The following is a 24505-nucleotide window of genomic DNA, read 5'->3' on the forward strand; positions in this document are numbered from 1 at the left end:
TCATACAACGCTCTCTTGGCATGGTCAGTTATTATAATATAGCTCAGTGACCTGGCATTTTCAGCAATCAAATAACTAGATATCAGAATTTAAAAAGTGAATCATGAAATTTTTAGTCAGAGCAGTAAAAAATTGCATTTGTAGCTTCTAGACACTGATTCATTTTATTTTTATGTTTATATTTTTGGTTTTTGGGTGTGGGTCCATACCTAGCAGTGCTCGGGAGTTACTCCTGCCTCTCATTCAGAAATTAGTTCTGGCTGACTCAGGGGACCAAATGAGATGCTGGGAATTGAACCCATATTGACTGTGTACAGGGAAATTGCTTTACCTGCTGTACTATCTGCCATACTATCTCTCTTGCCCCTGATTTATTTTCTTGCCTCATGTTAGAGTAATCCTCTGAGGATGGTTCCTCTGCTGATGAGGTGATGAATGTCTGGACACTCAGTATGTATCTGTGTGTTTAAAACTCTCTAGAACATAAGAGGGCCACTTTTTTTGGGCTATTTTGGTGTAGAGAATAGGTCTCCCCAGCAGTACCAAAGGGTACAGGTCCTTCATTTGCATGCCCCATCACTGGCTACAAAGTTTCTCAGAATTATGCAGTGAGATAAGACACTATCCACTCCCAGCCTCTGTACAGCACAGCAGCTCAGGCAACACATCTCCATCAATCACGTTCTAGAGAGCCAAGGTGCAGATGGGGGGCTGAACCATCTCTGCTGTGAGGGAGAGTTGGTGCAGTAGCAGCCTGGGTCTTAGTCTCACCTCTCCTCACTCCCCCTCCCACCACTACCCCAGGAAAAGCCAATATTTTAAAAGAACTAAACTTGGGCCTGGAGTAATAATACAGCAGGTAGGGTGCTTGCCTTGCATGCAGTTGACCCAGGTTCAATCCCCAGCATTCGATACAGTTTTCAAGGCTGCCAGGAGTAATTTCTAGGTCCAGAGCCAGGAATAACCCCTGAGGACCACCAGATGTGGCCCCAAAACCAACAGAAAAGAACTAAACTAGCTGTCACCAGGATTGAAAAGGCAGGTGAAATAAACAAACAGAAAATTCTTTACTCATGACTTTGGAAGAGTTGGAAGACTCAGCGACAAAAAATCCAGACATGACCACAACTGGACACAGGAGAATGAGACTGTCCTGCGTGGCCTACACCCACAGCACACCCTTGCAGTATGCCATCAGGGTCAATTTGCTGTGAGGAAGGGCACATTACTCTGTATCCTGTACAGGGTTAAGCTGCTGCTCTGGCTTTCCCACTACACACCAGTGACACCAACCCCCCCGAAATATCAATCTGAAAACCAAAAATGACTCCATAGAAAAGGTCACGGGTGGCCTTGGTTGACAACCAACCACTACATTAGCACCTGCAAACTAAGGAGACAGTATTGGAAATTCTTACATGTAAGTGTTCCCTTTGGGTGCTCAAAATGTCACACTGGGGAAGGTTGGCAAAGATGGCCCAGACCCTGTGTGGGCCTTGGAATTCCTATTAAGGCAATTTATTTTTTTCCAAATAAGCTTTCTTATATCCTGGTCCAGGATTATTAGACCAGTCATTGGTCCTGGAATGAACTTTATGGGTCACAGTGTTCTCATTTTACAGGTAGGAAAACTAAGTCCATGGAAGGTGAAATGCCCAAGGTCACATAACTGGCGGATGGTGAGAGCTATAACCTAGAGCTGAACTTCCAGCTCACTCCTTCGTCACAAGATCAAACACTGAGTCACAAACAAAGATCTAAGCATCACACACAGATGTCCTTATAAATGCATTTAATTACATTTATTGTGGCTGCTCTTCTACGTGATTTAAAGTCAGTTATAATTAGGTGGGTCAGAGAGGTAGGGGGAAGGCACTTGTCTTGCCTGCAGTCAACACCAGTTCAATGCAGAGTCCCCAAGCGTCACAGGAGGGTAACTCCAAGCTCACATCCAAGAGTAGACTCAAAGCAGCCTGGGTGTGTCCCTAACCCACTGAACCCCACAAAACTATTACTATGTATTTCCATGATGTGATATTTCACTTCTGGAGATAAACTTTTTGTATAACAAACTGCCACCAGAAAGCCAAAGGAAATGCTTTATCCAATCATTACCTCTAGATGTGTATGTTAAGCACTTAGGTTTTTGTTTTGTTTTATTTTGTTTTAATTAGTGAATCACTGTGAGGTTCAGTTACAGACTTACAAACTTTCGTGCTTGTGTTTCAGTCATACAATGATCGAGTACCCATCCCTCCACCAGTGCCCATTCTTCACCACCAATAATCCCAGTATCCCTCCCACCACCCCCACCTCGTCCCTTCTATCCCACCCCACCTCTGTGGCAGGGCATTCCTTTTTGCTCCCTCTCTCCTTCTGAGTATTGTGGTTTGCAATAGAGGTATTGAGTGGCCATCATGTTCAGTCTATAGTCTCCTTTTGGCACGCATCTTTCAACTCGAATGGGTCCTCCCAACATCCTTTACTTGGTGTTCCCTTCTCTATCTGAGCTGCCTTTTCCTCCAGCATGTGAGGCCAGTTTCCAAGCCATAGAGCAGACCTCCCGGTCCTTATTTCTACTACTCTTGGGTGCTAGTCTCCCATTCTGTTACATTATATTCCACAGATGAGTGCAGTCTTTCTATGCCTGTCCCTCTCTTTCTGACTCAATTCACTTAACACGATACTTTCCATATTAATCCACTTATATGAAAATTTCATGACTTCATCTTTTCTAAGAGCTGCACAGTATTCCATAGTGTAGACATACCAAAGTTTCTTTAACCAGTCATCTGTTCTCGGGCACTTGAGTTTTTTCCAGATTTTGGCTATTGTAAACAGAAAGCACTTAGGTTTTGAATGACCCATCAAACACTGAGTCTTTCCAAACCATTGGCTGCCAAAAATCACCTTTAAGACCTACAGAGTGAGCCATCTTTGTGGGGCGAGGCTTACTCAGGGGAGTCAGTATAGACCATTGTGTTTCATGTATTCCCATGTCTGTCGGGATCTCCCTCTCCCCCCCAAAACCTGTCCCAACCCCCACGTCAGGGGCACAAGGACACAGCAGCAACACTTCGGCCTGGGAGATGATTCTGCAGCAGTTTGAGGAGTCGCTGTTCTGAGAGTGTTGCAGGGAGTGGCCAGAAATGCAGTGGGGGGAGTCTGACAGCATCCTGCAGGGCAGAGGGTTGCCCCTATGTTGTAGGGCAAGAGATTGAGTTTGAATCTTCTACCACCCACCATGATCTGATCCATCCCTCCTACTCAGGGTGCAACCCCCCACCTCTCTCAAACTTCTGCATTTCCCCTTGCTCTGCCGAGTGTATGGTGCTAAGACTCGCTTTCCCTTTTGAACCCTGGTGCTTGGGAGGAGAGACCCGCCTGCTGAAAGGGGCCAGAACAAGGCAGCTCGCTGAGAGTCCAGGCCCTGCTGTGTGCCATAAAGCAGCAGGACTCCAGGCCCTGCTGTCTCCCCGCGTAGCAGAGGGAGTGCCAGGTCTGGGTGGCACTTTCAGCTCAGTGACAGGAACTTTGAAAAGACTCTTTGTATCTCCTCTTGGCCACAGGGCTCTGCCCCATGTTGCACTCTTCTGCTATCTTCACTTCCTAGTTATAAACCCTCCAGGTTGCCTCAGACCCAAGGAGATTGCCAGAATTTTCAGATATATAGAGATACGTAGACACATAGACAGCCCCATGGCCTTTAGGGCATGTCCCATCCCACAGGCAACTCCCTGCCCGGCTTCACTCCTGTTCCCAGCATGCAGGATTTCAAGCAGAAAGGAATTTCTAGCTACTTCTGCCATGTACATCTGTGTGTTGTGTCATTTACGTGTCTATGTTGTAGGGCGAGAGATTGAGTTTGAATCTTCTACCACCCACCATGATCTGATCCATCACCAACCATGCACCACTCACCACCCACCACCCACTGTATACCACACACAAACTACCATACACCACCCACTACCCTATCCCTCACCACCACAACCTACCATCCCCTATCTGCCACCACAACCCACCATCCACAACTCACCATCTACCGTCAACTACCTCATTACCCACCATCTACTATCCATCACCCACCACTCACCACTTACTACCCCATCATCTGCTATCTACATCCATTATCCACCACCTGCTGTCCATCACCCACCATCCACTACTCCCTCATGTACCATCTACCATCCACCACCCACCATCTACTACCCACCATTCACCATCCACCACCCACCGCTCACTATTCACCATCCACCACTCACCACCACCATGCTTTGTAAAAACTGAGTGTTAGAATAGTTGGCAAATCTTAGTGTGCTATCCAGCCCAAGCTGAATAAGCAGACTTCAGCCTAGAAATCAGATGGGCTTTCAACTACCAGATCATTCCAGAAACATGGAAGGTAAACTGAGGCCTTTCCAGTGGCCGTGTTTTCTAACTCGCCTCTGTGTCTGAGATATTTGATGCCTCCACCTAGACACAGAGTATCTAAAGGGCAAGACCACATTCTAGTGCATGAAGGCTTCTGGAATTTTTAATTTCTATAATTTAATTTTTAGTTTCCATAGCACATTTGCCATGGAGGGGACTGAATTCTGAGGTGACTATTTTATGCTGCTGCTATTATAGGACAGACTGTTCTACCTTTCCTCAGAGTAAGCAGAAGTTTCCTGATTCCAACTATTAGGAGTGGCCAAGAAAACAAATCACAAACTTAGTTGCCCATTTTTATGTCCAGATGCAGGACATTTAAAATGGGACAACCTGATTTAAATTGTTCACTACTTTTTAAATTTTTTTTATTGAATTGCAGTGATAGAAACATTTACAAAGTTGTTCATGATTGGATTTCAGTCATATAGTGTTCCAACACCCACTCATTCACTAGTGTATTTTTCCCTCTACCAATGGTCCCAGTTTTCCTCCCTCCCTCCAACTCTGCCCCTCTACCACTATGGCAGGCACTCCTCCTCTTCCTCCTCCCTCCTCCTCCCCCTCCTCTCTTGCCCTTCTCCTCCTCCCCCTCCTCCCTCTTCCTCCTCCTCTTTCTTCTTCTTCTTCTTCTTCTTCTTCTTCTTCTTCTTCTTCTTCTTCTTCTTCTTCTTCTTCTTCTTCTTCTTCTTCTTCTTCTTCTTCTTCTTCTTCTCCTCCTCCTCCTCCTCCTCCTCCTCCTCCTCCTCCTCCTCCTCCTCCTCCTCCTCCTCCTCCTCCTCCTCCTCCTCCTCCTCCTCCTGTTCCTCCACCTCCTTCTCGCTTTCTCTCCTTCTTTTGGGGCCTTATGGTTCACAATACAGATAATTAAAAGTTATCAGTTATATCCCTTTACCTACTTTCAACACTCAGTTCCTGTTCAAAATGATCTATTGGACAAATGACAACTATTATTGTCATGCTGGTCTCTTCTCTACCTTAACTGCCCTTTGCCTCCCACACACTCTTGTGGCAAGCTTCCACCATTGGCCAGTCCTTCTGTCCCCTGTTTACTCTCACCTTAAATATTAGTCTCATATTCTATGTATACCTATACATGTATATTTTTATATTCCACAAATGAATGCAGTCAGGCCATACCTGTCCCTCTCCTTCTGGCTCATTTAACTCAGCATGATACTCTCCGTGTCCATCCATTTATAAGCAATTTCATGACTTCATTCTTCCTAATGGCTGAGTAGTATTCCATTGAAATTTTTCATTACTCTCTTTTTCTTTCAAATCTGGGTCCTCAATGTCTATTGGTACTGGTACCAGTAACAGCCAACAGCTTCTATCCATTGTTCTGAACCAAGTGCTCATCTTTTAGTCTTCTCTGAGTGCCCATTGTTTATAATCCAAATTTCAGAGCTTGCAAGGAAGTCAGAGTTTCAAGAGATCAATTACCCATTTCACTAGAGAAGACAGCAAGCCCTGGAGGGGGATGTCTCTGCTTCTAGTTCATGAACCTCACCCCTACAAAGACCACTCTCTCTTCCCAGGCTTTTCTTTTTCTTGGCTAATGTTGCTTCCTTTTTTCTCTTTCTGCCTCTCTCTAACCCCTTTGCTTTTGGCTCTTTTGGACATGAAAGTAAAGCATGCAAAAAAATTCTTTCAGAAACCCCACTAATCAGAGCTATAAGCTTCAGCAGCTGGCCTCAGACATCAACTCTGGTTGCTCTCAGAGTAACATATGCCTCATTGAGGTCAGAGATATAGTGCAGAGGGTAAGTGGATGGCTGGCCTGCGGCAATGCTAGTTACATTGCTGCATCATATGGTTTTTCTGAGCATTGCTGAGCACAGCCAGGGAGACTCCCAAGCACCAGTGTGTGTGGATTTGGTTAATCCACTGGCACAGTGGTCATGTTAACCTCCAGCACCATGGGGTCAGAGCAGCAGCACAATCACAGGTCCTCACATTGGACCAAATTAGCCAGAAATCTCCAGAAGAGGACCCTGTTACTCATGAGTACTATTCGGGAGCACTGCCCAATAGCAACCTATCTCTTATTACTAGACACCTATATCTTAGTAACAGAAATCTCTGTGCTGTTCATTATTTAATTCATAGCTTCCTAGAATCCTTATTCATTGCAGCTGATTATTAATTATCAGTCGATATCCTCTTGCGCTGCCTCTATCTTAATTACGTTATTAATTATATTCACATTAATTGATCTCACTGACATTCTAAGTCTGACTCACTGAGATCAGACTAATATTCATAGGCGGCTCTGACTTGCCTTATCTTATTATTTCCATTATGTAGACTAATACTGCTGGAAGTCAAATGTGTCAGCTTAGCTGACCAGCCTTTGTCTTAATCATACTTAGAATGTCCTGTGACAATTCCCTTATTCTCCTCCTTACTTATTCAGGCTCACACAAGATTCTCAGTTCATTCCTACCCTGACTGCACTCCTTAATATTTAAAGCAGAAGAAACTTCTTCCCTCAATTTAATGTGTGGGAATTCTATTCCGCGCACCCCCCACCCGAATTCCAGGCAATGACGGTAGTAAAACATGAATGCATTTCACTTAGGTTTTACTGTAACGCTAAACCCTAAAGGTCTGATGCCTAATTAAACATTTACAAACAACTTCTTTTCTTTTTTGAAAGTCTCAATGTGTGCTACTTGAGAAGCCATTTTTTTCCCCTTCACAACAAGGTCCACTAGTGTCAACCTCACCTTTCCCCCCACGTTTCACTTAACTTTTTATGAAGTGACAAGAGTAAACAGGTGCTTATGTATAAGTTGCTCATTGTTCTGGTCAACCCTTTCTGTGTTTGTATTAGAGGCGGTTAATTGGTAGGAAATTAAAACTGAAGTCTAGAATTTCTGTGAAAATATACATATTAAAAGGAGTTAGAGAATTCCTATGCATGTTTATTTGTTGTTGAGGGGAAAATCAGCTCCAAAGGAGCAATAGAAATTGAAAACTGCCAGTATTTTTTATGACAAGAAAAATGGTTCCCTGGAGACATCAATGCATAGAGTCTGTTTGTTTTTCTCTCTGGGGATATGGGACTAATTAGGACTTTTTTCCCCAATGCCAGGGATCAAATCCACAGCCTCCCATAGGCAAGGCTTGGAGTCTACTACTGAACTATTAACTTAGCCCAAGAAGGACTTGATTTGAAGATTGATATGACTGAGTCTCCCCATCTACTTATGTGCTTGCAGAAAAATTCAAGAGTTTATACTGACACCAATCTTAAACCACTCCCAGATAAACTCTTCTTCTTTGTCCATTCACTCACACAACACAAGCAAGAAGAGACATCATTCTCCTACTATTACTTTTGTCTACACAGTAGTTAAGTTCTGTTGACTTGGAATCTTTATTATCTCATGGGTTTTCTTTGTTTGTTTGTTTGTTTGGTTGGTTGGTTGGTTTAGCTTTTTGACCACATTGGGTGGTACTCAGGGATTACTCCTGGTTCTGTGCTCAGGGATCACATCTGCAGTGCTGGGGATGGTACTAGGGTCAGCAGCATGGCAGGCACACACCTTACCCATTATCTGTAGGGCAGGAGCTCTGTCCACCGTTCTATCTTTCTGCTCCCTCTACTCATTTTCTCACCTTCTCTTTACAAGTTCCTTGCAGTAAACTCTTCTCTGACTTCAATATCACCTCTTCTGTGGAAATACTTGCAAAGACCCTTATAACTGGCATCACTTTGTTGTCTCTTTTGTCCTATCATTCATCTTACATTTTATCTATGTTGAATTTTTCACAGCCCCTAACCCTTCTATGAGATTATATATCCCATCTCTTTGTTTTCTTCTTCTTTGCTTAGGATGTGATTCCCACATTAATTTTTATCTGCAGACTCCTTATTACTCATGCTTCAAGATTTATCTTAAGCATTTTCCACCTGGAAAGTCACTCTACCCCACCCTCCCCCTTTTTTAAACATTCTTAGCAGCACACAGTAGATGCACACTAAAGTATATTTGAATGAAGGAAACAATAGACAGTCTCTGAGATTTCTTCAAGTTTTTTTCTTACATAACTCATGATCTCATACTTATTTGAGGTTTTCAGATTGGTTCATCTGTCTGGGGCTAATTCGTTGCCCAAATATTGTTTTTTTTTTTTAATAGGTTTGCATGCTGCTCTTTCTTTGAAACAATTGAGGGTGGAGTGGAGAAGAAGCAGTCACTTAAACAATCTTACACCGTATGGTGGTGTAAGGAAGGAAATGGCTTTGGAACAAAGCTGGCTGCAGTTTAAATTTTAGTTCAGTCCTTTATGCCAGATATGACTTTGGACAGGATTAAGTGACTTTTCTAAACCACACAATTTTCAGCCATAAAAAAGTAATAGAACATCTGCCTTTCAATCAAATGCATGTCTAGAGCACTTCCTATAGTCTGTGCTGTGACTTCTCAATAATGACAGCTATATTTATTGTCATCATCATCATCATCACCATCATCATCATCTTATAGTACAGGTTTGGTAAGGGAATGGACTCGGGAAGCGGGCTACAGCCTTCTAGTCACCAAATGATTCCTTCAAAGATTAATTGTCTACTTGGTGACCCATCCAAATCAGAAAACACAATGACTATAGACTACATTCTCAGAAATCTCATGACAACTAATGAGTACCATGATTAACAGATGAGAGATGCTAATTCAGTACACACAAGCATGTCTTTGGCATTTCATTTGGAAATAGGTACAGTGACTCTCCACATACTAGCCAAAACTTGTGGACATGAGGCTGAAAGTGTGTTTTCTGAATTAGCAATGAGGTTTTCAAGACACTGAAATACAGGACACTATTCTGATGTCAAAAGACATTGGACTCAGAGTCTGAAGGTCAGTCCAACTACTTGCTGGGGATCAACCTATGACGGTAATTTATACAGGTATTGGAAACTTCTGTATATCTAGAATGAGGGTAAGACTCAACCTGCTGGCTTTACTGACCCTTGAGAATTAAAATGACATCAAACATTTTAAAGATGTTACTAATGTACTAAGTGTCACATGCATCTTAGTTGTGTAGATTATTATGCTTTCCTGCCACCTTGCTTCCTTCACCACATAATATGCATCACTCTGATGTCAACCAGCAAGTCACTCATTGACACATGAGGAAATTGGTAGTTTTAGATAAAATTGTTGAACTTATGTATGCACTTTTTCTGCCGTTTGTTCATGAGTTTCTGGGTTTTCCTTGGCTTTTTTATTGACTACTAAAGATTTACTTTTGCACTCCTGCTGCTTGTTATTAGATGTTTTCCTGAAAAATATTAAAAAGTTAAAGCATCTATCAACTCTTCTTCAATACCACATGGAAAAATGCATATCAATCTTTGAATGTAATCAATAGCTGAATCTTTTAATTTGTCTATGAAGGTTGGAAATATGAACAGATTTCACTATTATTTCCATTTTTAAATATTTTATTATTGAATAACTGTGAGATAGATCCTTACAAAGCTGTTCAAAATTAGGTTTCAGTCATACAGTGTTCCAACACACATCACTCCACCAGTGGACATTTCCCAGCTCCTGTGTTCCCAGTTTTCCTCCCATCAACCCCAAGCCTCACGCACAACCTACCTTTCTCTCCTCTCTCTCTCCCCACCCTGTTTCTCTCTCTCTCTCTCTTTTTGGGCATTGTTTTTGCATGTGAGTTTGAGAGTGTACAAAATGGACTCTTTTCTTTTTGCTGTCAGATTTCCCTTCTGGGTATTTGTGTACCCTCTCTTTTCACAGAGTACAAACCAAGGTAGATTCCATCCCAATTACCTTAATGGAGAAAAAGTGAAATCATTCGTCTCTCATTAATCCACTGCTGGAAAAAAGTTACATCACTTTCAATAGCATTTCAATCTTCTAGTTAAGATCAGAGTTATAACTCACCTAATTCCAGAAATTAAATAATTTTCCAGGCCTTTATTTCCAGCCAAACTGTTCTATAAGAACTAACTCCCAAATGGGCCATTTCCTGCTTTTTAAGTTTTTGCTTGTCCCAACTCTCCATACAGTGTCCCCAGCTTTCCTCTCACACTACAAAAAAAAAAAATTTTAATTTTTAAATGAAGCATCAACCAAAACACTGCCTCCACAATTTTTCCAGGCTCTGCCATCTTTTAGTTGAGCTCCTCTTTATCTTTCACTACATACAATTTATTGTTCATATTATACATTTAAAATACCACTAAAACTGCTGTCACTATGTTGTTTGGTAGCCAGAAGAATAATTTTCTATCTCCTCTTCACTTCAATATATATGGAAAGAAATGTACTTTAAATTTTCTGAGTACATAAATTGATTGGACTTATATTTACTATTATTGTTGTTGTTGCCCTTTACTGTGTACTGTCTTATTGCTGTGAATGCCAATGGATTTTGTGATTACCAGTGAATGCATGTACTCACTGTGTACACTCATGGACACAGTGGAACACACAGGAGCCATATTGCACTAGACAGAGAAAGGCTCCAAAAACATTGTGACGAGTTGTGTGTTTCAGTCAGTGAATTATGTGAATTTTAAAGCTGCATGCATGGCACCAAGCTTTCTGTTTTAATGTTTTGACTCAACCACAGCCTTTTATCTTATTGGGAATTTCAGCTTACCACAAAACTGGAGCAATTCCCTGCTGGCTCCCTCAGGAAAAAGCTGAACAAACAGATGGGCCTTGCTTGGAATGTCACCCCACAAGAGCCTCATGTCTGTTGAGAGGTTGTAAATTTGATCACTGACCTCTTCAGAGCCTGGGCTCCATGGCCCCATTTCCCTGGGGAGCTGCAGTTTGAAATCAGAAAGCTGCTTCCTTACTTTATTGCACTGCTGCCTTTCATTAGGAAGCCCAATAACTAGAAATACTAATACAATAAGTCAAGGTCTGCTCTTCATGCTCCAAAAACTGTGGCCTCCTCACATAGCTTCAGTGGTGATTGCTGTGACCTACCCTTTCAACATCAAAACAGACAAGTCAACAACAACCTAAAGCAACCCACAGAGTGAGAGAGATTATTTTTGTCATGGATCTGAAGAGAAGATAACATCCAGAATATAGAAATATAGAAATGAAAGGTATACATATAAAAAGAACTTGTCACAGAAAGCCCCCATGCAGTCAATTAAAATATAGTAGAGAAACCTAAGAGATGCCTTTTTGCTTTTTTTTTGGGGGGGGGGGGTGGGCACATCAGATGCTCAGGGATTAAAGCTCTTTGCACAAGGGTCACTTCTGGCAGTTCCCGGGGAACCCTAGGCAGTGCTGGGAGAAGAAATTAGCATAGGCAAGGCAAGTTTTTTTATTTTTATATTTTATTATTGAGACAATAATAAAAGACAATACTTTATTATCTCTTCAGCCCCAAGAGACACTTTTTGAAAGAGGACATATAAATGGTCAACAGTCAAATGTCAAGATGCTACACATCAGGGAGAAAATGCAAATCAAAACTACAATGAACTATCACATCTGTTAGCATGGCTAGGATCAAAAATACAGACAACAAAAAGTGCTTATAAGTATATAGAGAAGAGGGAATCCTTGTGTGCTCTTGATGGGAATGTAAATTAATGTGGTCACAATGCAAAATAGTAAGGGGTGGTCCTCAAAAATAACTAAAAAATGGAACTACTGTATAATAGTGGTACCAAGAACTTCAATTCTGCGTCTAGAGCCGAAGGAAATGAAAACCCTATTTCCAAAAGATATCTGTATCCTACTGCTCATGTTCATAACAGGAGTGGACCTTAAGAAAGTCAAATGGCCCATCTCCATCTCTCAGACCCTCTACTTCCTCCTCTGTCCTTCCAGACCTAGTTCATCTCCAGGGTGACAACACTGAGGCCTTTTGGAAACGGAAGTGAATTGCCCTCCTAGCTAGGATGTGTCTTTACCCACCTGCTGCCATCTCAGCATGTCACCTCCACATGTTCTACTAATCACTTCACACTGCTCATATTATATTTCCTGTCACTGGCTGAATATAACACAGAGCAATTAACAAATTATGTTGTACACCTGACACCTGCACAATCTATGTGTCACTTATATCTCAAGAAAATTAGAAAAAATAAAGGGTTGTCCGAGACTTTAAATTTGTTCTTTGATAAAGTGATACTTTAAATTGATAAATTCTATAAGGAAAACCCCAAATTTGGGGTTGCTAAAAAATTTAAAGGAAAACTGGTGAAGTGAATCAAACCAGATTATCCATTGGGTTTGGGTTGCTTAGTCTCATGCTCCTGGCTGAGCTCTGTAGATAAAAATAGTTCCCATGCTGTGAGATGGTGAGCAGTTTCCTGATGGCTTCTTCCACTCATTCCTAAATTTCACTAGAAATATTCAATGTGAATGTTTAGACTGTATTAGTGGTCAAATTTTCCCTGGATGAAATAGTCTTATGACAAGCCCTGTTGTTTTTAATACTCAAGAGTACTCATTATAGTAATAGTGAAAATTTAAAAAAATTAGAAATTATACACTCAGCAATTGGAAATAGACTAAAATTATACCAAAAAGGAATCTCAGGTGTTTGGATGCTGAAATTATTTGTGCTATGGACTTTTTTTGATCTAATGATCAAAGATGATGCTGATGATAAAAATGCTTTTCTTTGTTAGCAAATTATTCCTGATATATTAGCTATTCTCCATTCATTAAAGAATCTCCCCCTTCCTTTAAGATTAACCCCAAGCCACCCTGCAAATATTCCTACACCCAGTGACCTGGACTTTGCACAGAATATGTCTGGACACAGACTTGTTAAATTGAATTACTTAAGAAGCACAACTCTATTTTGTTGGTTTACAGAGATGTCTTGGAATGTGAGCATTTCTTTCTTTCTAAAACATTATTAAAATCCTGAGAATGGGCCAATTTGATTTCACAGTGTCATACTCAGCTCTTGGTTTTTTTTTTTTCCTCCAGAATCTTAATCATTTCTGCCAAAGAGAGATGAGCCAGGAACACCTTGTCAATGCCAAAATGACTAGAATGTCCTGTTTTGGAGGTAGCCTGTATAGTGGACATTGCCAATTTATGACCATTTATTTTTGACAAAGATGGTAGTTTATACAATTTAATCTGAGACATCTTTTCTCCCCATGACCAGTAAGATATTTTTGGACTTTAAGTTGTGGAACCAGAAAGTGGTTCCCTGGAGCCTCCTTCACCATCTCTGTTGCAGCAGTGCATGGGCAAAGAGTATCTGCTGAACTCCTGCTAGCTTAGTAAGTACAGGGTAAAAGTGGTGTTTTCAGGACTTCCCTTTATGGGAAAATAGGTTCAGTTTGGATTTTTAATTGCTGTACCTTTTCAATATTCATAATTTTATTATTGCTTTTTATTTCTGCTTTTTGGGTCACACCTGGAAGTGCACAGGGCTTACTCCTGGCTTTGCACTCAGGAATTACTCCTGGCACTTCTCAGGGAACCAACCATATAAGATGCTGGGAATCAAATCCAGGTTGGCTGCATGCAAGGCAAATACCCTACCCGCTGAGCTATGACTCTAGCCTCTTGTTGTTGTTGTTGTTTAATTTCTGTCCTCCCCAGCACCCATGTAGTTAATTGACCTCTTTCCTTTTGAACTCAATGAAATCCAGGCTTTTAAGAACATTCTAATAATTAACCCAAGTTCAGTCATTCTGAAGTTTATTTACTTGATAATGCCATAGGGGATGTTACTTTTGTTCAAAGTTAGTGAAAGCAATATGAAGAAGAAATTGGGCAAATGTAATTTCTGAGCATGCAAGAAATGCTTTATTAACAGCAAATGTGGCGTACCTTTCATTCAAACACAGCGTTCCTTTCTTCCTAGGAGAAAACCCATTATTTATTGATGTGCAGACAATAGAGTGACTTTGAGAAAAGGTGAAGAAACACAGTTGCTTAGCACTGGTAAAGGAATTCCTATCTTCTATCACTCTGATCCATGCTGGTATACTGCTTCCTGTGAGTCTCTGCCTATCGCAACAATAAAATACTAGATCAAGTAATCTAGGGGGAGCAACCTTAAAAGTAAAAATCTAGGGGAAGCAGTAAGATAGCACAAACATAAGGTGTTTGTCTTGCTTGTAGCCAAATCCGTTTTGATCACTGTCAGCACAGTGTCGCTCAAGCACCAGCAGGAGTGATCCCTGAGCACAGAGTCAGGAATAATTCCCTGAGCATAATCAGGTGTAATCTAGTAATCCAAGGTGAGAGTGTTGACACTTAGAAATCAGGTGAAACTTATGGACTCCAGAAACGTCAAGTTATATGTTCACCAATTTAAACTCTATTTTAGAAGGTTTTTTTTTTTGCAGCTATTGTTAGAATCTGTGACCTCATCCTTAAGGACCTATGACTTAGGAGTCCTGCTGTTCTACTAGTGGGGAAATGGAGGACCAGAGGATGCAGTGACTTCTCCCAGAACAGGAAACTTTCAACCTTAAGTTAAAGATTTAAGTATCTCTACTATTTGTTCTCTTTCCTTTCTTAGAAAAGCTGCTTCTTCTCATCAATTTCCCTTCCCTTCCCTGCAGTAGAGCCCAGTAGAACCAAACTGGAGAGAAAGAAGTAGGAGATAGTGGGGAGCTTAGGGGATTCACAGTTCTGAACCACGTCATCAGGCAAAGGCTACATCAGACGAATCAGTTGAAAGATTTCTTAGGCAAACCCTAATCATTTATGTTTTTATTTTTCACTGAGAACAATCAGTTCATTGTCTGTGTCAGCTATTTTTCTTTTCCTCTCTACTTATCAGTCCTAAAGTGGGTCTGACCCCTCAGTAAGAAACTAGCTTGGGACAGGGGCGATAGCCCAAAGAAATAGTGCATGTGACTCATATGCAGAGGCCCCCAGTAAGATGCGAAGCACCTGATTCCCTTCCCCCTGAGCCCCCAACAGGACTGGGAAGGACCTCCAAATAACAACCAAAATAAAGTTCAGAGTTTAAGATTGTCTTATTGACAATATTAAATGTTTACTGAGTTTCAACTTGATCCTCAAACCAAATCAATTTACTGACTCCACTGGAGAGTTAAGAGACAGAAACGGCAAACTTTGGAAGTCTTTTCAATACCGAGCTTACTATGGATTAAATCCTTGTCTAACTGGTTTTGCTTTCTCAGCTTCCTTCAAGATGAAGAGATGAAGAGGAAAGATGGGCTATCGCATGCATGCAGGAGCCAGAGTTTATCTTAAGTCACGTAAGAAAATTGATGTGACCTTCCTATTTGGCACCCAGCATGTCACCGAAGACAGTCAAGGCTCCTCTTTGCCATTTCTTCTGTACAGAGCCTTTGTTGAGGACCTTAAGCCTTCCCAGATCTCCGAATCAATAGCCTGAAGAAATCTGGTACAAAGGAGACCCCAGAATCCCCAGACTGTAAAGTAGGAATGTGAATCAGGGCACTCAGGAAAGTTTAAACTGGAAATCAATAAAGATTTCCCCCCCAGTCCCCTCCCCACCCCAAACAAGAAAGCAACCCCCAGCATACCCCCAGGGCCCCAGGACATTCACACCACAGTTTGAGCCTTGCATTTGCTTTGCTGGTGGCGAGACCCTGCTGAGTGCAGCTGATGTTTTGGGAACATCCTGGGCTGCATTTCCCACATCCCAGACTGTTGCTTGCACCTTCAGTGTTTATACGAGAACGATTTTTCTCTAAATTGACCCAAACTTATTTAATACTCCAGTGAAGCCTTTCATCATGCAGAGAAAATCAGCATTGCTTATTGCCTTTAGTGAGTGACTGGAAAACAGACATTGAGCAGGTAAGTGATATTGCCATGTTCCCTTAGAGTCGTTTCCATACAAAACATGTTTGTCCTTCTTGAAGAGGCTCCAGATCTCCAGAAACAGCCCAGGGTCTCCCAGTTTGAGGAGAGCACAGTGGCCCGGTCTAGGAAGACTGACATATCAGAACATGCTTTTGTTCCAGGTGTCAACCAGAGCAAGTTTCTGTCTCAGCCGAGGACCGTGTCTAGTGCCCCGGGAGGTAGCAAAGGCAGTTCTGGGGTACTCGCTGCTCAGTCTGAATGCGAGTTTACAGCCAAGGTGTCAGCCCCAGGAAACGGGCCTGGACTTCTACGGGCCCCACCATGCTGCTTTCTCCCTTCCTTGGAGTTTGCTCTGCCGCTTCAGGCCCAGCTGTGCCCTCCAAATCCTCCTGTGGCATTCTGTATTTTCCCAGCACAGAGCAGATTTCTGCCTGTCCTGTTTGTCTCGTCTTTTCCTGGGAACCCTGGGGGCCAGAGGGCCAGGCCTCATGTTACACTAGCATTTCTCTCACTTTCCCCTCCATATCCTACGACCCCTTTGGCCCAGCTGCTGAGACTGTTTCCCTCTGTCCTCAGCACGAACGTGACCCAGTTCCTGGACGGGCGTGCAGGCGCCTGTGTCTCTGTCAGCACTTCCAGGAGTCAGCGCGTCCTCCAGCCAGGCTGACCAGGACGGAGTGTTCTGCTGGGGGTTTGTAACCTAGGAAGGGCTCTGCTGTTTTCTGCATACTCAGAGGAGGAGCTGAGTCTGGAAAAGCAACTTGCAAAAGGAAAGTCTGGAGTGAGCAGGCTTTTTCCTGTCAATTCCACTGCCGGGGTGTCTGAGTGAGCCATGAGTATCTGTTGCCGCGGGTGTTGGTGCAGTGGGGGGAGGAAGGGTGACCCGGAGTTTCTTGGTGCGCTGACGCTAGTCAGAGTCCTGGCTCACTGCCCAGCACATAGCCCAGACCAGCATCCAAAAGCTTCTTTCCAGGGTCACCCCCTGGACCAGGACCAGGTCCAAGCTGAGGTACCAAAAGTCAGCTGCGATACCTTTGCAGTCAGGGCAACTGTGGGTGGGCTGGAAGTATTGAACATGGCACAGTGGACCCCCAATGTTGGTGTTGGAAAAGAAAGTTGACCTGACCCAGGGCAGAAGGAAAGCTGTAAACAGGCGGTGCTCTGCTCTGCAGTAAGGATGTATTAGTCCCTTGGGACATACCTGGAAAATATACACGTATGGGGGGAGGGGATCCTATGGAACCCACAGTTCAACTGGTCCCTTCCAGTGTCAGCATATTTTGATTTCACAAATCTATAGGCCATATTTTAAATACAAACATGTGTGCCTCGAATGCTCAGTGCACTTTCTGTTCCATTCTCTTCACCTTCTTAGCCAGCCTTCCAACTACTTGTCAAAAAAATCAAGGCTGGGAATGAAGTTCCATGATACACAGCTGTAAGAAACATGCCCCACAATGGGTTTTGTTGTTGTTTTTCTTTTACTCAAGTTCAAATTTCATTCTCCAGGGTAGCAATGCTTAGTAGCCATCACTACTGAAGCCATTTCTTTCTAGGGGGTAGTTGGCATCCCAGGAGAAATGCTCAGCTCAGAAAATATGAGGAGAGACCACCCTCCTTTTACCCATCATGGGCAGTGCTTGGCTGCTTCCTGTCCAGACCCAGATGGTCTACTCTCGGGCTGGAGGCTCCGTTCCCCAGCCCCCCAGGCCCCCCTCCCCTCCCCAACTCCTAAGCAACCTGAGCAAGGGAGCCACATGTGTTCCCAGGTCCAGAGTAATCATAAATCCACACACTTCTCACCACCTTTGTGAAGATTCTGCCATTTCCAGGGAACTGCTTCGAGGAGTACCACTTTCAGCCATTTACACAACTTGGTCTCAATGACCTTTCTCCATCATAGGACTCACCCAGGATCTTCCTGTGTCCACTCTCGAGCGCCCGCACTAGCTCTGTCTCTCCTTCCTCAGGTGTCTATCGCAGGCACATTCTGTTTGTATCCTTTTGTGGAATCCCAATTAAATGACCACTTTTTAAAAAAAGTTTGTGTGGGATAGACCTGATAGCCCAGAAACTTGCTTTCAGTCCTGAACATGCCACCCATCGATGGACAGTTGGTGTTGGACACAGATGCAAGACTTGGATCAGCATCAAACATGCTATCTTTGTAAGCTGTGCTGCCACAGAAGCAACTGAGCTGAGTGCCCTCAATTCCTTGCCTCCTTCACCCTGACAAACCAAGCTGTGCCCACACCCTGATTATCTTTCTCCAATCTCAGAAGATGTGGTACCCTCTTTTGTTCTTAGGGCCACCCAGTTAGACCTGTCCAGTCAGGTTTTACAACCCTTCTCCCTCCTGAAACTTATATCTTTTTCCACCTGCTTAGATGCATTCCCTTGAGACTACAAACTCCACCATCTCCTCTGTGAACGCCTTCATCCCTCTTATCCAAACTTCTTTGTTTGGCTTTTGTTTGTTTGCTTATTTGATTTTTCTTTTTCTTTCGTTTATCTTTACAGGTGACAGGGAGAACCCAAGGCTCCTGCCTGTGATGCATGCACTGAATTTCCTGTTTGGTCCGTCCAGAGTCCTTAGCAGAGCCCCCAGCACTGGTGAACCCACACCTGCCCTTTGTGCCTCCTGCTGTCTGCTCGTATGTGGGTCATCATGACTCCAACGACAGAATCCAATGGCCATGCTCCAATATGGGTCTGAGTTTACCTTTCTGGGGTGTTTAGCAATGTTGACTCTGTGTGCTATTGGCTGCCTCTCCTCCCCCAAGTAACAGAGCACAGCCCAGTGGGCCTCTTTGTTCCTTCTCAGCCAAGGGCTCCTCTTCCTTGCCTGCCTAGTGGATGATGCCTGTATGTGTTCCGGGCATATTTGTGCTCACTGTTCTCATATTACTGCTCCTCTCCTTGAGAGAACTTACCCACTCTTGGACTGTAGCTTCTACTTAAGTACTAGGGATGCTTGAATTCAGCCTCAAACTTCCCCCAAGCTTTAGATTCACTAATTCACCACCTGCCAGGCACTTTCACTTGGGTTTGCTCCTGACATTTTGAATTTGATTTCTCAGAAACTCAGTCTCCCTCAGTCGGGTGGCCTGTCTTCTCTCCCCTTGTGTCCAGTTATGAAGTCTGAGTTCTAACTTTTCTCTCTTTCTCACACCTTTCATCTAACTGGTCATGACATTCTTCTCTGGGATTCTTAAACGCATCCTTCCCCCCTACACATCTTTTATCTTCTTTCTCTTGGAAACCCTCCTACTCCTAGCTGGACTAATGCAACAATTACCTAACTGGTCTGGTTTCTAGATTTGCTCTACTCCTGTTTGCTCTCTTCAGAGCTCCAGGAAGAACCCATTTCAAATAAAAATCCAATTCTGCCCATTCTTCTAAGTCAGTCCATGACTTTCTGGAATCTCCGTGAGAAAGTAAATCTTTCTTTCCTGGCATGGAACTCTACCAGTGCCCATCTCTGGCCTCATTCGCAGACATTTTGCAGCACATTTGCTTGTCTTCTGTTCTTTGCTTCTACCTTTAAAATTAAACATTTTGGTCAGCATTATGAGAGACATTTCAAATTCATTTTTGTATGAAATACTAGAAACTCAGTGTTCAGGAGGAAGGAAAGAAGAGGAAAAGCTCATAGCTGCCCATTTCAGTATGCCCCTTTTTCTCCCACGCAGGAAAAAGCATACTGGGCCGGAGATGTTTATGTGTCCTGTTTGCTTTGAAACTGTTAATAAGTATGTCAAATATTTAAGGTTTCTCTCCAAATAATTCTAAACCCGCAAATCCCATCTGTGACAAAGAGTGCACTGCCCTCTAGAGGTAAGTTCTGGGGAAGACACTTGTCCAAGCATTCTGCAGTTTGTCATGTAAATCAAATTTTATAGAATGACCTTTACTAGTACTGCTGTTTGTCCAAAGCATGTTTTGCAAGATGACTAATTCTGATTCACGATTTTTTATTTACTTAGATAATAGCGTTTGTAGAGAGAGGACAAGATGTACCTCAAAGAGCATTTGATTTGTAATTGAAATTCATGTTCTATTCTCCCATTGCATCAAGGAGTACAAGATCTTAGCTAGAAAAATATGTACCATCAGAAAGTATGTTTTAGGAGTAAAATATGGATATAAATATCAATAACCATATATTGTATACTACATACATGACACAGGATTAAGAGCTTTCTTGCTGAAGTTATAAGTTTGATCTTTACCAGGTTAGGCAAAAAAAAAAAAATTGGAAAACATTTGGCTTCAATTTAAATTTGTGTGTGTGACATCCAGGACATCAGCAACTATCACCCAATCTGCCTACTGTCCGTCGTCTACAAGTTGTTCACTCAAGTCATCCTGAATAGAATAGGCAGAACACTAGACGAAGGACAACCACGTGAGCAAGCTGGGTTCCAAAAAGGATCCAGCACAATCAACTATACCCACACAGTGACCAAACTAATTGAAGTTTCGTGAGAGTTCAAGATGCCGCTCTGTCTAACGTTCATCGGTTTAAAGAAGGCCTTTGATTCTGTTGAGACTGAAGTGATCATCGAAGCCCTAGGCAAACAGGGCATTCAAACTCAGTACATCAAGATCCTCCATGAGTTGTATTACAGATTCACTACCAGGATCTCACCATTCTACAAGGAAGAGATCATTGATGTAAAGAGAGGGGTTCAGGGGCTGGAGTGATAGCACAGCGGGTAGGGCGTTTGCCTTGCACGCGGCCGACCCGGGTTCGATTCCCAGCATCCCATATGGTCTCCTGAGCACCGCCAAGGGTGATTCCTGAGTGTAAAGCCAGGAGTAACCCCTTTGCATCGCCGGGTGTGACCCAAAAAGCAAAAAAAAAAAAAAGAGAGAGGGGTTCAACAGGGTGATACCATTTCACTGAAACTCTTCAGTGCCTCCCTCGAGAACGTCATGTGATGACTGGAAAGGGAAGGAATGGGAGTGAAGATAGACAGTTGGTAACTAGACCACCAACTGATAACATGGTTCTAATAACAGCAAACATTAGCCAATTGGCACAAATGCTAGCCAACTTCGACCTCAAGTGTGGAAAGGTTGGAGTAGAGCTGAATCTCAGCAAAACAACGTTCATGAAAAATGAACTAGTCCCTGATGTTCCATTTACTCTCATAGGAATGAACATCTCCGAATGCAGCAGCTATGTGTAACTGGGTTGAGAACTCAACATGAAGAACGACTTGGCACCAGAACTGCGCAGGAGGAAGAGAACAATGTGGAACGCCTTCAAGGGCATCAAAGAAGTGGTAAGAGGACAAAGAAACTCCGGCTCCAGGCACATCTTTTTGACTTCATTGTTCTTCTGCACTAACATAGGCCTCAGAGAACTGGGCCCTACGAAAACAAAATGAGAACGCAATTTGGGTATCCCAAAGAGAAATTGAAAGAGCTATGCTTGAAATATCACATTTCCACAAGGAATCCGGAGTTCTGACTTCAGGGACACTGTCTCGTTTGCCAAGGTGTCGAAAATCAGATGGGCTGGACATGTAATGCAATTTAGAGATGACTGCTGGACTAGAGCTATTACCGACTGAATTCCATGGGATGTCAAAAGACCACGTGGCCGCCCACCTACGAGATGGTCAGACTTCTTTGTCAAAACCCTGAACAAATGGTTTGAGGCTCTCCATGTTCCTGGAGCAAGCAGATACCAATGGGCTACACTAGCACTCGACAAGAACGAATGGAGGTGTTACTGGCGCCTGCTCGAGCAAATCGAAAATCAACAGGATGACAAGTGATGACAAGTGATACAAGTGTGTAACCCTAACACTATGTACACCTGGAAACAAAACTGATCTAAAACAAAAGTAAAACCTTACTCTGGGGTTTCCTAGAGTGTGCTCCAATGTAAAAGCAGAAAAGCATCATATAATTACATACATACACATGCACATACATACACATACACACATAAAGATACACTTTAATTTGTCATTAAGCTCTGGTGTAAACCCCATCTAGCCTGACTTTACCTCCATTTTCCATGAAGAGAAGAAAAAGGAAGTCATTCATTGAATAATAAGAGTCAAACATAGCTTGGTGTATCTATGTAACAAAGATTGAAGGATATTATATTGACTTATTTTACAATGCCTATTAACTCCTGGGAATTTTTTTAGTATACTAGAGAAAAGAAAAATAACAACAGTACCACATCCATTCGTTATCACCCTGGGAGGAAGATGCCATAAAGCTAGTAGCTGGAGACAAGAAGCCTCATCCCTGTGTCTCCAAATTGCTCGAGCCCTCTGGGCGTATCAGGCTATCTCTGTGGTGAGGGCACCACACTCAGACATGAGACTCCTGAAGGTCTTCTATGCAGTGTACTATGGAAGATGTCTCCAGTATCTGTCTCCTTGTGTGAAAGATACTGTGTTCTGACAAGACTGAATACCTGTGAGGTTAAACCTTTGTCTTGCAACACATCTAGGAATAACTGGACATGAAACATGCCATCAAACCCATCACTGTACCTTTTTTATTCCACCCACTCACTTCTATAATTATAGAAAGCTATTGTCAACATTATCAGACAAGGGCATACAGAAAAAGCATTTCATACAAGATAAGCTACTAAAATTTATGGGTACATCAGTCTTCCAGGTGAAAACTCTGGGGCAAGCTGAAGGGGGGTAAGTCCCTGACTTGCCACACCCACACTCCCCAGCTGCCATCATGTCAATGCCCAACTCCACTGCTTCACCACTGGTCTCTGCAGAGACACCAAACCTGTGAAAATCCCAGTTATACCAGTTTTCAGGCCGAGAGATCTGGAGTCTTCTCAGAGAAGGGTTGGGAAACCTCCCCTTACTTACCCCCATACTTGCAGAAGTCCTTGCAGTCAAGCCCACATCCTATAGTCACCACCATATCAACTCATTGGTTCAGTTCTATGAATTGTGAAGTTTCTGATCTGTGTGGATGCATATGTGGCCATGTGATGTCTCGAAATTCCACAATACTGACACCCCAGTAGAAGCACACCAAATTAGATGGGAAAGAAACATAGAAACTGACTAATCTCAACAAAAACAATAATACAAAAGGCTCAGCTAGCATCAAACAGCTCAGTAAATTTCCAGACAAGAACTTAATGACCCCATGGTGAGATATAACAATTATCACAAATTTTCTTTAACTAAAGTAATTTTTTATAATTTTATTAGCCATTTAGTTGTAACAAGAATAGGAAAGAAATTATTGTCTGCTTGCTAAGGGGGCAGGATTGAGGGGTGGTTGGGGAAATGGAAAGGGAAGTCACTCTGGTGGTCAAAATGGTGTTGAAATATTGAATGTCCCTAACCAGTGAACTATAATAAAACCACAGTGCTTAAGTAAAGAAAAAAAGGGGGGAAAATCCCAAATGTTTGAGTACATGAAAGATATATCCATTTGGATTTTTTTAGTAACCCTCTATTTATTTTTGCCTTTGGGCATAACCTTGCTGTGCTCAGGGATCATTCCTATTGATGCTAGACAAGCATAGTTGGTGTTAGGAATTGAACCCAGGTCAGCCACATGCAAGGCAAGCACCTTAACCTCTATTGGTTTTCCAACTCAAGGCCTATTTTTCTTTTCCTTGAAAATTGTGGCCCAACATTTATTAGAATCCAATAATTAAATTCTCAATATTGTCTTGGAAATGCCAGGCTGAAAACACACACACACACACATATACACACACATTCCAGTCCACCCAAAACTAAACAAGGGTTCAGTGTTACTATATTCTCGTATTTCAGATGGATTTTAAAGTTCACTCTTAAGTGTTATTGTTATCTCTGCTTGCTCTTGAGTCTGGTTTTTGACATAACGACTTCGGTTCTTACTTTCTATGCCACCTCATGCTATTATCTCTGCCCACTTTGCACTTCACTTTAACTGCTCTCTTCTTCCTCCATAAGCTCAGTTCATCCTACCAATACAGCTTTCCATTCTGTCGGGTGTGGTCGCAGTATGTATAGGTAACTCCGGAGTCTGACTAAGTGCAAACACAGTATGAGATGTGTTGAGCTTGGGTCTCAGGCAGGATTTGGTGGACAGTCTCAGTACTCCTTCCAAGGGACACCCTGCTGCTTCTGCTAGAGGTGGGTCTTCACAGAAGGGTGTTTTGTCAGCGGTGAGTGCCCAGCCCAGGACCAGGAAATGCTGTGGAACAGCCTGTTCCAGAGACCTTGCCTGGTTGTTTGCGCTCTAGAGACTTGGCTCCTGGTGTTTCTGAC

Source organism: Sorex araneus, chromosome 1, assembly GCF_027595985.1.
Source record: "Sorex araneus isolate mSorAra2 chromosome 1, mSorAra2.pri, whole genome shotgun sequence".
NCBI classification, from domain to species: Eukaryota; Metazoa; Chordata; class Mammalia; order Eulipotyphla; family Soricidae; genus Sorex; species Sorex araneus.